The sequence below is a fragment of the Psammomys obesus genome, unplaced genomic scaffold (genome assembly GCF_907164565.1).
Source record: "Psammomys obesus unplaced genomic scaffold, mPsaObe1.curated_primary_1811, whole genome shotgun sequence".
In the NCBI taxonomy this organism is placed as follows: Eukaryota; Metazoa; Chordata; class Mammalia; order Rodentia; family Muridae; genus Psammomys; species Psammomys obesus.
Genome location: NW_026590503.1, coordinates 2,335,487 through 2,346,146, shown reverse-complemented (window position 1 = coordinate 2,346,146; position 10,660 = coordinate 2,335,487). Strand labels below are relative to the sequence as shown.

Sequence of the window (10,660 nt, the reverse complement as noted above, 5' to 3'; positions counted from 1 at the left end):
TGTGTGTGTGTGTGTGTGTGTGTGTGTGTGTGTGTGTGTGTGTGTGTGTGTGTGTTCTTCCTGTGTCACAAGAGAGGTAGGTCCTTCTAATCTGCATCATCTGGTCTAAATATGCTACAATGATTACTAGCTTTAAAATGCCTTATCTCCTTGTTCTGTATTAAGAATAAAATCCCCCAGTATCGCCCAGGAAGATAACGGTCCTAGCATGTGGTTGCTGTGGGGTCAGCGGGGGAACTGCTGTGGGGGCTGGAGATGGAGAGAGCACCTATTTCTCCTTGTCGGGTTGAAGCAGTGCTGAGCAGCAGAAGCCGCTGTTGCCTGCTGCGATGTCTTAGGCTCCACACAGACATCCTGGGTGGTCCCTGTCAACTGAGAAATCCCACCCAAGCCCGGACTTGGCTTATCTCATTCACTAAACTCTCGGCCTGGAACTTCTCCACTGCCAAACGTGATGCTGTCTTGACTTGTTGCTGTTCTCTGACCCCTTCTCGGCCTCCCGGTTACCTGTGTGCTGACCCAGCCGCTAAGGACCCACTGACATGAGGGACGCAGCCTGCGCAGCTCAGCCTGTATTGCCCTGTGTCTGGGCTGCTGAAGTCCTCTCGGGAGCACTGTTGGAGTCACCATCTGTAAAGTCGTGACCAGGCCTTCAAAGAACCTAAGTTTCTAGTCTTCTCTTTCTGTTAGGACTAAGATCCAAATCCCCCACTGGGTCTGCGTGTCAAGGCTGAATTTCTCTCTTTGGAAGAAGAGTGTGCTACCACGGTACAAAGAGAAGGTGTGGCATCCTATGCCCCGATTCCTGCTGTCCCAGCACTCGCTTCTGGGTTTCAAGAGTGCTTGTCCTCTGAGGCGTGAGGACTGAGGGGTGGGTGGGAGTCACAGCCCTGGAGGTCGTGGCTGGGATAAAAAGCTCCTCATTTTTTCCTCTCCCATCAGGCCAACGCAGACAGGCTTTTCCCCGGGGGAAATCTGAGGACTTACTCCCAGCTAAGGGAAGGACTGGGACCGGAAGAGGAAACGGCCTTGTTTTGGCAGCACCTGGGGGAGCAGAGGTCAGGGTCAGCAGTGCAGGCACCTGTGTCAGACATGGGTGGGGCCAGCGCAGCACAGCAGTCCCTGTGCTGAACCTTGGGAGCAGAGGTCTGTTCTCAGGAACAGGTTGGGCCATGCCAACTGCCCTGTGGGAGGCGTCGGCCCAGGGCAGCCTGACATCAGTTACCAAAGAGAGTTAGTAATAGAGAGCCCTCGCTTTTACATTTCTTTTACCCATACTTTTTTCCCTTTGATTTATGTATTTATTATTTACACAGTATTCTGTCTGCATGTGAGCCAGGAGGTCAGAAGAGGGTATCAGATCCATGGTTATGAGCCACCATGTAATTGCTGGGAATCAAACTCAGGACCTTTGGAAGAGCAGCCAGTGCTCTTAACCTCTGAGCCATCTCTCCAGCCCCTTTTTTTCCCTTTGAAAAATATTGTGTGATGAATGAGCAGCCAAGTGTGCTCCAATTTACATTCTTTTCTAAGCATTTTCAAAGAAATCACGAAACTACAAGAGCCCTCCTGTCCCAGCTGTCACCACACCCTGAGGAAGCTCTCCACGTAAATTCAGATGTAGGTCCCTCAGAGCAGGGTCGGGCCCCTCAGTTTTGAGTCCATGTGGCTGAGAAACAAGCCGTGGGCAATTTGTAGCTGTCACCTGTGGACGGCCCAACCCTGGGTCGCTTCCAGCCTCACCTGCACGGGTGACACGAGTCTCCTCCCCCTCAGTACAGAGCTGCCTTTGAGATTCTGAGCAGAGCCTTCCAGCACCTTCTGGAAGAGCAGGTGCCAGGAAAGACGATGCTTTCTGTTACAGAGGCTCCAACATGAGCCACAAACAGGGACCCGCTATGGAAGTACACATGGCCACGGACGGAGAGAAATGGTGATGCCCACCGAGGGAGCTACGTGATGGGAGGTGGGGGAGGATACCACTTGCTTTGAGAGGATGTGGCTCTGGGGGAGGTGGACAGAGGGGACATCAGAACTACTCGAGTCAGGGCAACAGTGTAGAGGAACAGGGTCAAGGGAAACCTGGTTGGGGATAGAGCGAGGGAGCATGTTGGATTAAAGAGAAGCGACTGGGTACCTGAGAGATTGTGGAGGTTAGCACCCTAGGGGCCAGCCCAGAGGTAATAAGGCACCTGCAGGGCAGGGCTTGAGGGTTTTTCTGAGCACCTCGGAGAAGCTTAAGCGGCGAGAGATAATAAGGAGAAGCAGAGAACTGCCTGTCCCTGTACCACCAGGGGGCTGCAACAGGAGGTGGGGCCGCCCGGCCAGGCAAGCTCAGAAGAGGTGGAACGGGCAAAGGCAAGGGTCCTGGACGCACCTCTTCAGCCACATGGCTCTCCTGTTGCCAGGCATGCTTGCTACAGCCATCCAGCCTCAGGAAAACCCGCAAGGGCAACTGCATGCCAGATCCTTTCCAGCCGTTAGGAGTGAGAATGTTCCGTGAAGGACAGTCTTCATCAGGGTTTCGAATGCTGTGATAGACCAAAGCGACGTGGGAGGAACGGGTTTGTCAGGCCTCCGTGTCTACATCAGAGTCCCTACTGAAGGAAGTCAGGGCAGGAACCCGGGCCGCAGGAACCTGCAGGCAGGAGCCTAGGCAGATGCCACGGTGCTGCTCATTAGCTCGCCCTCCCCAAGCAATTCTCAACCTGTGGGTCGTGACCCCTTTGGGGTCAAACAGCCTTTCACAGGGATCAGATATCATATCCTGTGTATCAAATACTTACATTTGGATTCACAGCAGTAGCTGTGAAGTAGCAATGGAAATAACTTCATGTTTGGGGGTCACCACAAAGAAAGGAAATGTGACAAAGGGTTGCTGCCTGGGGAAGGTTTGAGAGCGCCACTGCCCGGCAGGCTGCGGGCAGCCAGCTCTTCTGGGGCGCCTTCTCAGCAGACTTGAGCTCTCTCTAATCTCCGTCCAAGCCAGCCTGAACACAGAGCACCGGAGCCCCACAAGAGGAGATTCAGCCCCTGGACTGGGCACACCCTGGGCCTCCGGCTCACACAGATGCCCAGATTATCATACTGTATTCCTCTAAGTACACGTACGTGTTCACATGGGGCCTCATCCAGGCCCTGGAGCCATGGCTCGCAGAGTGGGCTCGGAGATGTCAGAAACGTGACTCTCAGGACTCCAGGGGCGCGAGCAGCAAAGCTGCCCTCTCTCTAGAGTGGTCGGTGGAGCAGTCACCCCAGGCGAGGACTAGGGCATGATGGGAAAAGGCCTCTCCCTGGAGGTGCAGTGGAGGCGTCCATTCTGTTAGTACATGCTGAGGGCAGCAACTCACTCAGAAGCCCTCAAATCACACTCAAAAGCAGCTCTTATCCCTTTCATGCTCGTCTGATTGGGGAGAAAGTGAGTGTGCTCCGTGTCCCCCTGTGCTCACATAAAACAAAACTACACACGGTCAGACAGCTCTGGTGATTGCAGCTGCGATGTTTTCCCCCAGATGCCAGGGTGAACAGGGTTCTCTGTGACTCTTCTCCTCTACGGGGGATATTGAATTGATTGACAGTTCTCCTGAGAAGGGCAAGAGCCTTGTCTCCCAGCCCTGAGTCTGTCAGGACCCTTTGACCTATTTCCTTTGGACACTAAAGGCTCCCCGTGTGGTCATGTTGCGGAATCTTTCTGGATTAAGCACAGCCAGCTATGGCGGGGGTGGGAGGGTGCATGGCATTCGAAGATCACCCCATCACCTGAACAGGGAAGAAAATCATCCCTTTCCTGCCAGCTGGATGGTTTATGAGCTTAGCTATGTGATATCCCTTTAAAGCGCATGTCTTAAAGCCTCCATCCCCAGGGCAGTGTCTGGAGGTAGAGCTTTTAGGGAGTGATTGGATCCCGCAAGCTCTGTCCTAATCAACAGATGAATGAGCTGATGGGTGCATACTCCAGTGCTATTTGAAAGGGGAGGGTTATGTGTTGGCAGCATGCCTGCAAAGGATGCCCCTTGCCCCTGGTCTCTCCTCACGCTCTGCTTCCTGCCACCATGAGGTGAGTGCCCTGTCATCCCCACGCCCCTGAAAGTGGTGGTCTTTCTTATCATAGCCAGGGAACAATGGTTCCAGGTGAGCGAGTCCTGAACCCTCTAGAACCATGAACCTTCCCTGAGGTGATGGACCCTAAGCCTTGTGCCATTGTGAAAGAGAGACTCCCTTTGCACCATATGACCCATCTATAAACTGCTGTGGGCATTTCATACTCTTAAGGTAGCATTGCCTGAGCCCACCAGAGAGGAGACTGCCAAGTCCTCACTGTCTGGAAGGCACAGACACAGGCTAGAATGTCTCTCCCCCCTTTTCCCATCCTGGCGAAAGTGACCATAAGAGCATCACAGAAGAAGAGTGCTTGGCAGAGCTCCAACGACCTGGAGCCGATGGGGTCCAGGCTGGGGTCAGGCTGGTGAGCGTGGTTCCATTCCCGAACGCCGACCCATGGATTATTCCTGAGGAGATGGGCCAATGTGGATAACCAGTTCAGAGCGCTTCCGCAGATTAAAACCAGCACAGAGGCATGGCTGCCCTCCTAACAGTCGGAGGCTGGCAAGTAAGGTGTTTGGAGAGGGTCTTTCCTCTGGAGAGCCACCCTTGGCCTAGCAGCGTCAACCTCACTTCTGAGTAGTCCCCTCCCCCAACCCAGGGCACACCAGCCAATAACTGCATTGCACAAGAGTGTGGATGCGGGCCTCCGGTCCACCTATCCCACGCTCTGTGGTACCAGGCTCTCAAGGTTCAAAAGCCAGGCTCATGCCTGGAGGCAGTTCCAACATTTCTGTTCCCCAAACTGTACACCATCTCTCTGAAACCCAAGTTTAGCCAGGTCTGTGATTTAGCTTGCACATCTGTTTGGGTGCCTGCTGCTGAAGCTCACCTCCAGTGACTCACATGACTGAGATTCCTTCTCACGCTCTGCCCTGGGAACCCCCTCAGAGAGAGGCTGTGAGCAGAGAGAGGCCGTGAGGGCAGCTAGGAACTCTCTTCAGAGCTGCTTAATGAGGTAGCTGCAGGCAGAACTCTGAGGACACGTGAGTCCCCACGCTGGGAGGATACAGTACCTCATCTCCCCACAGCAGAAGCTTGGCTTTTCTGGGCATAGATTCCGAGGGGATCTCATGGCAACAGGGTTTGTGTGAAGTGAAGCAAGTGCTTCTTCCCCACGCGTGTGAGGTGCAGGAACCATGTTGCAAATGCTCCCTTTGACTTGGGTTCTAAACAGCAGCCATTTCCCAGCATTCCCTAGTCTTGCAGCACACGCTGTTCCTCTTAGGAGTGCTGCTAATGGCACGGCTCTAAGTGCGACTCAGTGTGCAATGTAATCTGGCTGTACAAAACCGATGCATGTGGGAGGCCTAGGCTTCTGACAAAGGATGATAGCGTACTGTGCTACAGCACAGGAGTACACAAGCCTGGGGTCTTCCTCCCACACTTACTACTATGCTTCTGTTTTTCCTCTCTGTTAGTTCTGGTTGTCCTGGAGTTGCTATGTAGACCACCCCAGCCTGGGTGCGATTCTCCTGCCTCTGCCTCCTGAATGCTAGGAGTAAAGGATACACACCCCACTGTGCCTGGCCCAGTCTTTATCTCCTCACTCTCAGAAGGTGCCAAGCGCCTGCCTTACAGAATAGACAGGAGGGTTTTGTAGAGACACACAGGTAGGAAATAGCGGGTTGCTGTTTGTACCCTGGAGCCTACGCCCTTCACTCCCTCATCAGGTGAGCAGGAGGCTGGGCAGGTCAACCATGCCTTGGTAGGACTCTGGACCAGGAGGCCCACGGAAGCCCGAAGCAGCAGTCAGAGCAGTCAACACCTGGCTTCCCCGAAGGCCACACTGCATGAGTCTGCAATGTCACCTTGCTTTGACGTTGCTTTGAGATGGAGTCATGGCCTCTCACAGAGCCACTGGCTCATTCTGCGCTGCCAGGCCTGCAGGGAACAGCCCGGTTAGGAACCATCATGAACGGGGCCTCGGGTGGGGACAGTTGTCCTTAGGCAGAAAGGCAACGCGCTGTGAAGGGCTTCCCATCACGTGGACGGGCAGCTGGCCCTGGTCCAGGCCAGGATGGGAACGCAGGCCTTCCCTCTTCCTGTCTGCTTTTCCTCATTTCTGGGTGGCAGCTTCTGTGTATTTAGGGCGGAGCTGCAATGATTCGGTTCTGGTCCTGCTGCTTCCAGGAGTCTGTGTGGGCATGCTGCAGCTGGCTCCCATTAAAGAGGATAATGGCTTCTAATGGTGGCATCATCCTCCAGGCCTGGTGCCCCCTCCCCATGCCATCTAAAGGAAAGTCACTGTGGGAAAACGAAGGGGAACAGCAACTTATTATCTGGCTAATCCATCGGTGTAGACTCTACCCAGGTGGTTCAGCCCAAGCTCAGATTCCCTCAGATTTCGCAACTTGACATCTCCATCTGCGGCACCCTTCCCACCCTTACGCCCGCTCTGCCTTCTGCAGGCTGGGTCTCCAGGGGCAAGCTGTAATTGCCCTAAATCTAATCCATTCTGTCAACAGGACATTGCCAGTCCCCACCTTGAGCACAGCCGTCCGTGTTCGGTCACCCATGGGCAAAGACAGCATCCCAGAACTCATCACCAGTGCCCCCGGGGTGGGGAGGACACAAAAGCTTTCCTAAGCGATGTCAAGGCTGGGGATATGGGAAGGCTTCGCTTTTTAACTGTGAGTGCTACAGAGCCCGTCCTTCTTCAGGGTTGGAAATGGGCTAAGCTTGGCTCTGGCTCCACAGGTACAAGTTAAGGCTCTCAACAATAGCGCTTTCTTAGATGTGGGCGCTACCCCTCCCGTCCAGAGCAGCACTGTAAGAAAACCTTGACCATGGTGATGAACATGCCCTTTAAAGCTGCATGGCTGCCCTCGTGCACCCAGTGTGATTTGAGAGAGCTTCCAGTCTTAACTGATTCCATTTATTTTTAAACATGGCGTTTAAGTAGCCTCCTGTGACTCACAGCTGCTATCTCGCGTGGCAGGGTGCGGTGGGAATTTCAGGCGCCGGCCCTCCGGAGACTTACGGTTGGTGTGTGGATGATGAGGGAGCCTGGAGTCAGCAGGCTGAATATGATGCCAGCCAGCGAGTCTGCCGATGTGCCCGCCCCCCGGGGTTATCCACGAGGATAAGGAGTAATGAGTAAGATTTGTCTTCCTTTCTACTTACCCAGCAGAAGGAATTCGCTGTTGTAGCTCCAAGGCGACTAAGGAGCAAGGCTGCGTGCAGTTAACCTCCGGACACGCAGTGACTGTCCTCAGGGACAGGCCTCTCAGCTGGGCTAGTTTTCCCCAGCGTGAGCACAGTGCTTTGCTCCCCTCCGCTCGTTCTTTGTTCTACCCAGCATGCCCTTTGTGGGATCAAGGGCCTGGCCCTTTGTGCACCAGGAGGAGAAAACATTCAGGAAGTGCTTAGTACCTAGGAGCCACACGTGGTTGGTGCTGCCGCCCTGACAGTGCAGCCGGACCCTGTCGTAGCACAGCTTGCTGGCCAGTGCTGGGTAGGCCAGGCCCAATGGTGACATTTTACATGAATTCATTCATTCACGTTCCCGAAGGCACTGAAGAAGTAAGTCACATTACTCTCATTTCAGACAGGAGACAGACACGGGAGATTCGGAGTAACTGCCCAGGGAATCAGGAGCCTAGCAGGCCTCCAGCGTTGGTCTCTGAGCACCCACTTTGAGAAGATGCCCTTCTTGGCTGCAGAACCCTGCAATCAGAGCCCAGAATCAGAGCCCAGACGCAGGATTTACTGAGGGAGGAGCCGCTGCTTATCTGTAAGCGCTGGGGAGTGAGGTTCCCTATTCCCAGGTTCCAGTTCGGAGGGATGTGGGAATCTCCTCACTGCTTAAGTAATCAGAGATAAGCCCCAGGCGGCTCCACAGCAGTGTGACTGTTTGCTCGCTGTTGTGAGAATAGTGCTGGCTTTGCAGTAAGTGAAAGCCTCACTGCCACCAGGTTCAGCTCTTGTCTGCTGCTGACACTGTAGGGACTGTGGGGGCCGAGTCCAGCAACCCCCCTTCACCCCCAGTCACTCCCAGGAGCCTCAGCTCCCCAACCTTGTTGATGACTTTGGAGAGGGTGCTGAGCTCAGGGGCTGAGGGCAAACCCTAGGGTGAATCTAAGCAGGAAGGAAGCTTGCTTTGCCTGTGTTTTTTGTTTGTTTGTTTGTTTGTTTGTTTGTTTGTAGGCCAAGGGGGCCTGCAAAGAGCCGGCGCCTTCTGAGGTTAGCAGCACAGTCATAGAAGTCACGGGACTAAGCAGAGAAAACAGAAAAGACAAAGGGAGATTAAAGATGTTTCTTCTGTTGATAACCCTGCATTTACACTGGACGTGCTGCACACTGGAATGTACAAGGAACCGTTTTAAAGGTTTGACACTTGGTAGTGTGCCACAGAGCATGTAAACAGAATTTTGCCTCGATGTGGGCTTCTGGAAGGGCAAATGCAAGTGAGGAGACATTTGCTGGAAACCCAAGAATCTGAGACTTTCACAAGCAAAATGCTCAGTGTTTACACACTCGTCTTCAATTTCCACAGTGCGTTTCCACAGACTGCTTCAGGGGTGGTCTGAGAGGTGGGTGGGGCTACCAGCAGGGCAGTGAGGGCTGAGCAGACTCAGATCTGATACCCTGGATGCAGCATCTGTCCTTCCTTAGTGTCTGTTTCCTGGGAGGTTATCAAGGCTGCACATAACAGATCCATACCCAAGCTCATCTGCAGGGGCCAGAGCAGGACAGGCAGCAGGAGGCCATCTGGGGTCAGTGACATAAAAGTTTAGGGCTAAGCCAATCTTGCCCAGAGCAGCAAAGAGGAAATCCTGAGTGTCACATACAGAGAGAAAGCTGCCCTGCCGAGTGTGGCAGGCGCACCCTGGTGTGACCTCTGGACACTCAGTGGGCACACCCTTCGTGTTGTCCTCTCACTGGGTGCCAGCGACCTGCCTCTGAGCAGCAGAAGATGGCAAGGGCTCCCACGTGACTCCCTGGACAGGGCTGCACTGTGTGACAAAGGCTGCTGATGCTGCTGTGCGGTAGATGTCACTCCCTGGATTAGGTCACTTAGCGAGAGGAGACAGACTGTCCCTGCGTTGATCTGAAGAAGCTCATGTGTGAGGAGCCCAAAGCCAGGACACGTGGGTTCCTCCTTAGAGCTGAGTGACAACAGTCACGGAATGACACAGACAAGAGAACATGAGTTCAGCCAATTCCGCAGCAAGCCTGGAAGAGATTCCTCCTTTGTCAAGTATCTCTTACTCCCTGCTCCACCCCAACACTGGGTAGGAGAGAAAAGGAGGTGGTAGGGAGGGGTCAGAGTTCTATTTAGCTACTTCCTGCTGGCTAAGGTTCCTGTGCAAAGTCCAGTCTTCATTTCAGGAGCTCTCCAACTTCTCCTCACACTGCATCAACAGCAACAGGAGCAGCAGAAGGAAGCACCCCAGCATTCTTCTTTCTCGGAGCTCCCTTCCTCTCTGAGCTCTCCAGAGTCCTCAGAGTTAAACTATGTGCAGTTGGCAAAGAGCCCCTCCCAGAGGCCTCATGAGGCAAATAGTCTGCTGCTGTGGACCATCTGAATCCGTCCCACATCCCACACCTGGGACCAGAACAAAACCATCTTTACATCACAACAACGATGCAAACCCACCAAAGGGCCAGCTACATGTCTGCATGTTTGCATCTATCTCTTACAGTTACAAGCACGTCTTTATGTGTCTCTTCAAAGACCCGGGCCCTATGTCAGGCACAGTGCTGGACCTGGACCTGAAGACTCAGTAAGTATTGACATCCCAGCATGAAAGCAAACTACTCTTTGGTGATCAGTGGGTTAATCCACCTGTCTCTCCCTTTGGAGTAGGTTCTGGGCATGGATGCTTCTAGGAGGGCCTTGGCAGGCTCTTAGCATGGCTCTGTTTTCTCTCTCTCGCTCTCTCGCTTGCTCACTCATTTGCTGTTACAGCTATTATAACTCCAGACTAGAACTCAGGACTCAGGTGTGCAAAGGCACTAGGGAGTCTGTAGGACATCGCCCTAAAAATTTGGAGTGATGCAGAAACCTTGCCATGGGTCTCCACTCTGATTTTACTTCACAACTGTCTGGAACAAAGCCATCCTAAAACTACAGAATCCAAGCTTCATCCCAGAGCTCCCAAGTGGGCCCTGTAGGGCTGGGAGCAAGGCAGCGGAATACACAGCAGTTCAGGTCTCAGAAACGCCCCGCAGGCTATCTCCTGCACAGATGCTTTTCAGCTGTGTCAGCGTATCCTAGCGTGGAAGATGGGGGTCTCCGTTCGAGTTCCCACGCTGGTTCATCTAAGAGTGCTGGATGGCAGGGGTGGCTCTGGGTGAACACACTACAGCTGAGTCTCTCATAGCTCCTTGATGTCCTTGCTGGCTTCTTTGTTCCCCAGGTTGTGCTCCTCCTGGAAGCAGGAGAACAGAAAATGTAAAACCTTGGGGTATGACCTCTGGCCTTCTGAAAGGTCAGGTGGGGGCTGGAAGACACAGCCAGGGCCAGGAGGCAGAGCCCTTCATCTTTCCCCTGTGAAGACGTCTTCGTGTGTGTGTGTGTGTGTGTGTGTGTGTGTGTGTGTGTGTGTGTGTG

General features: G+C 53.6%; 1 long non-coding RNA gene across 1 annotated transcript in view; it reads left to right on the top strand.

Annotated features, from left to right (window-relative positions):
* The first annotated feature begins 9,264 nt into the window (after positions 1–9,264).
* The window catches only part of LOC129677001 (uncharacterized), a 10,352-nt gene continuing 8,956 nt past the window's right edge, over positions 9,265–10,660 (top strand). The window contains exon 1 of the long non-coding RNA XR_008720154.1: positions 9,265–9,830. This is a non-coding gene — a long non-coding RNA (uncharacterized LOC129677001). The remainder of the gene's footprint in view (positions 9,831–10,660) is intronic.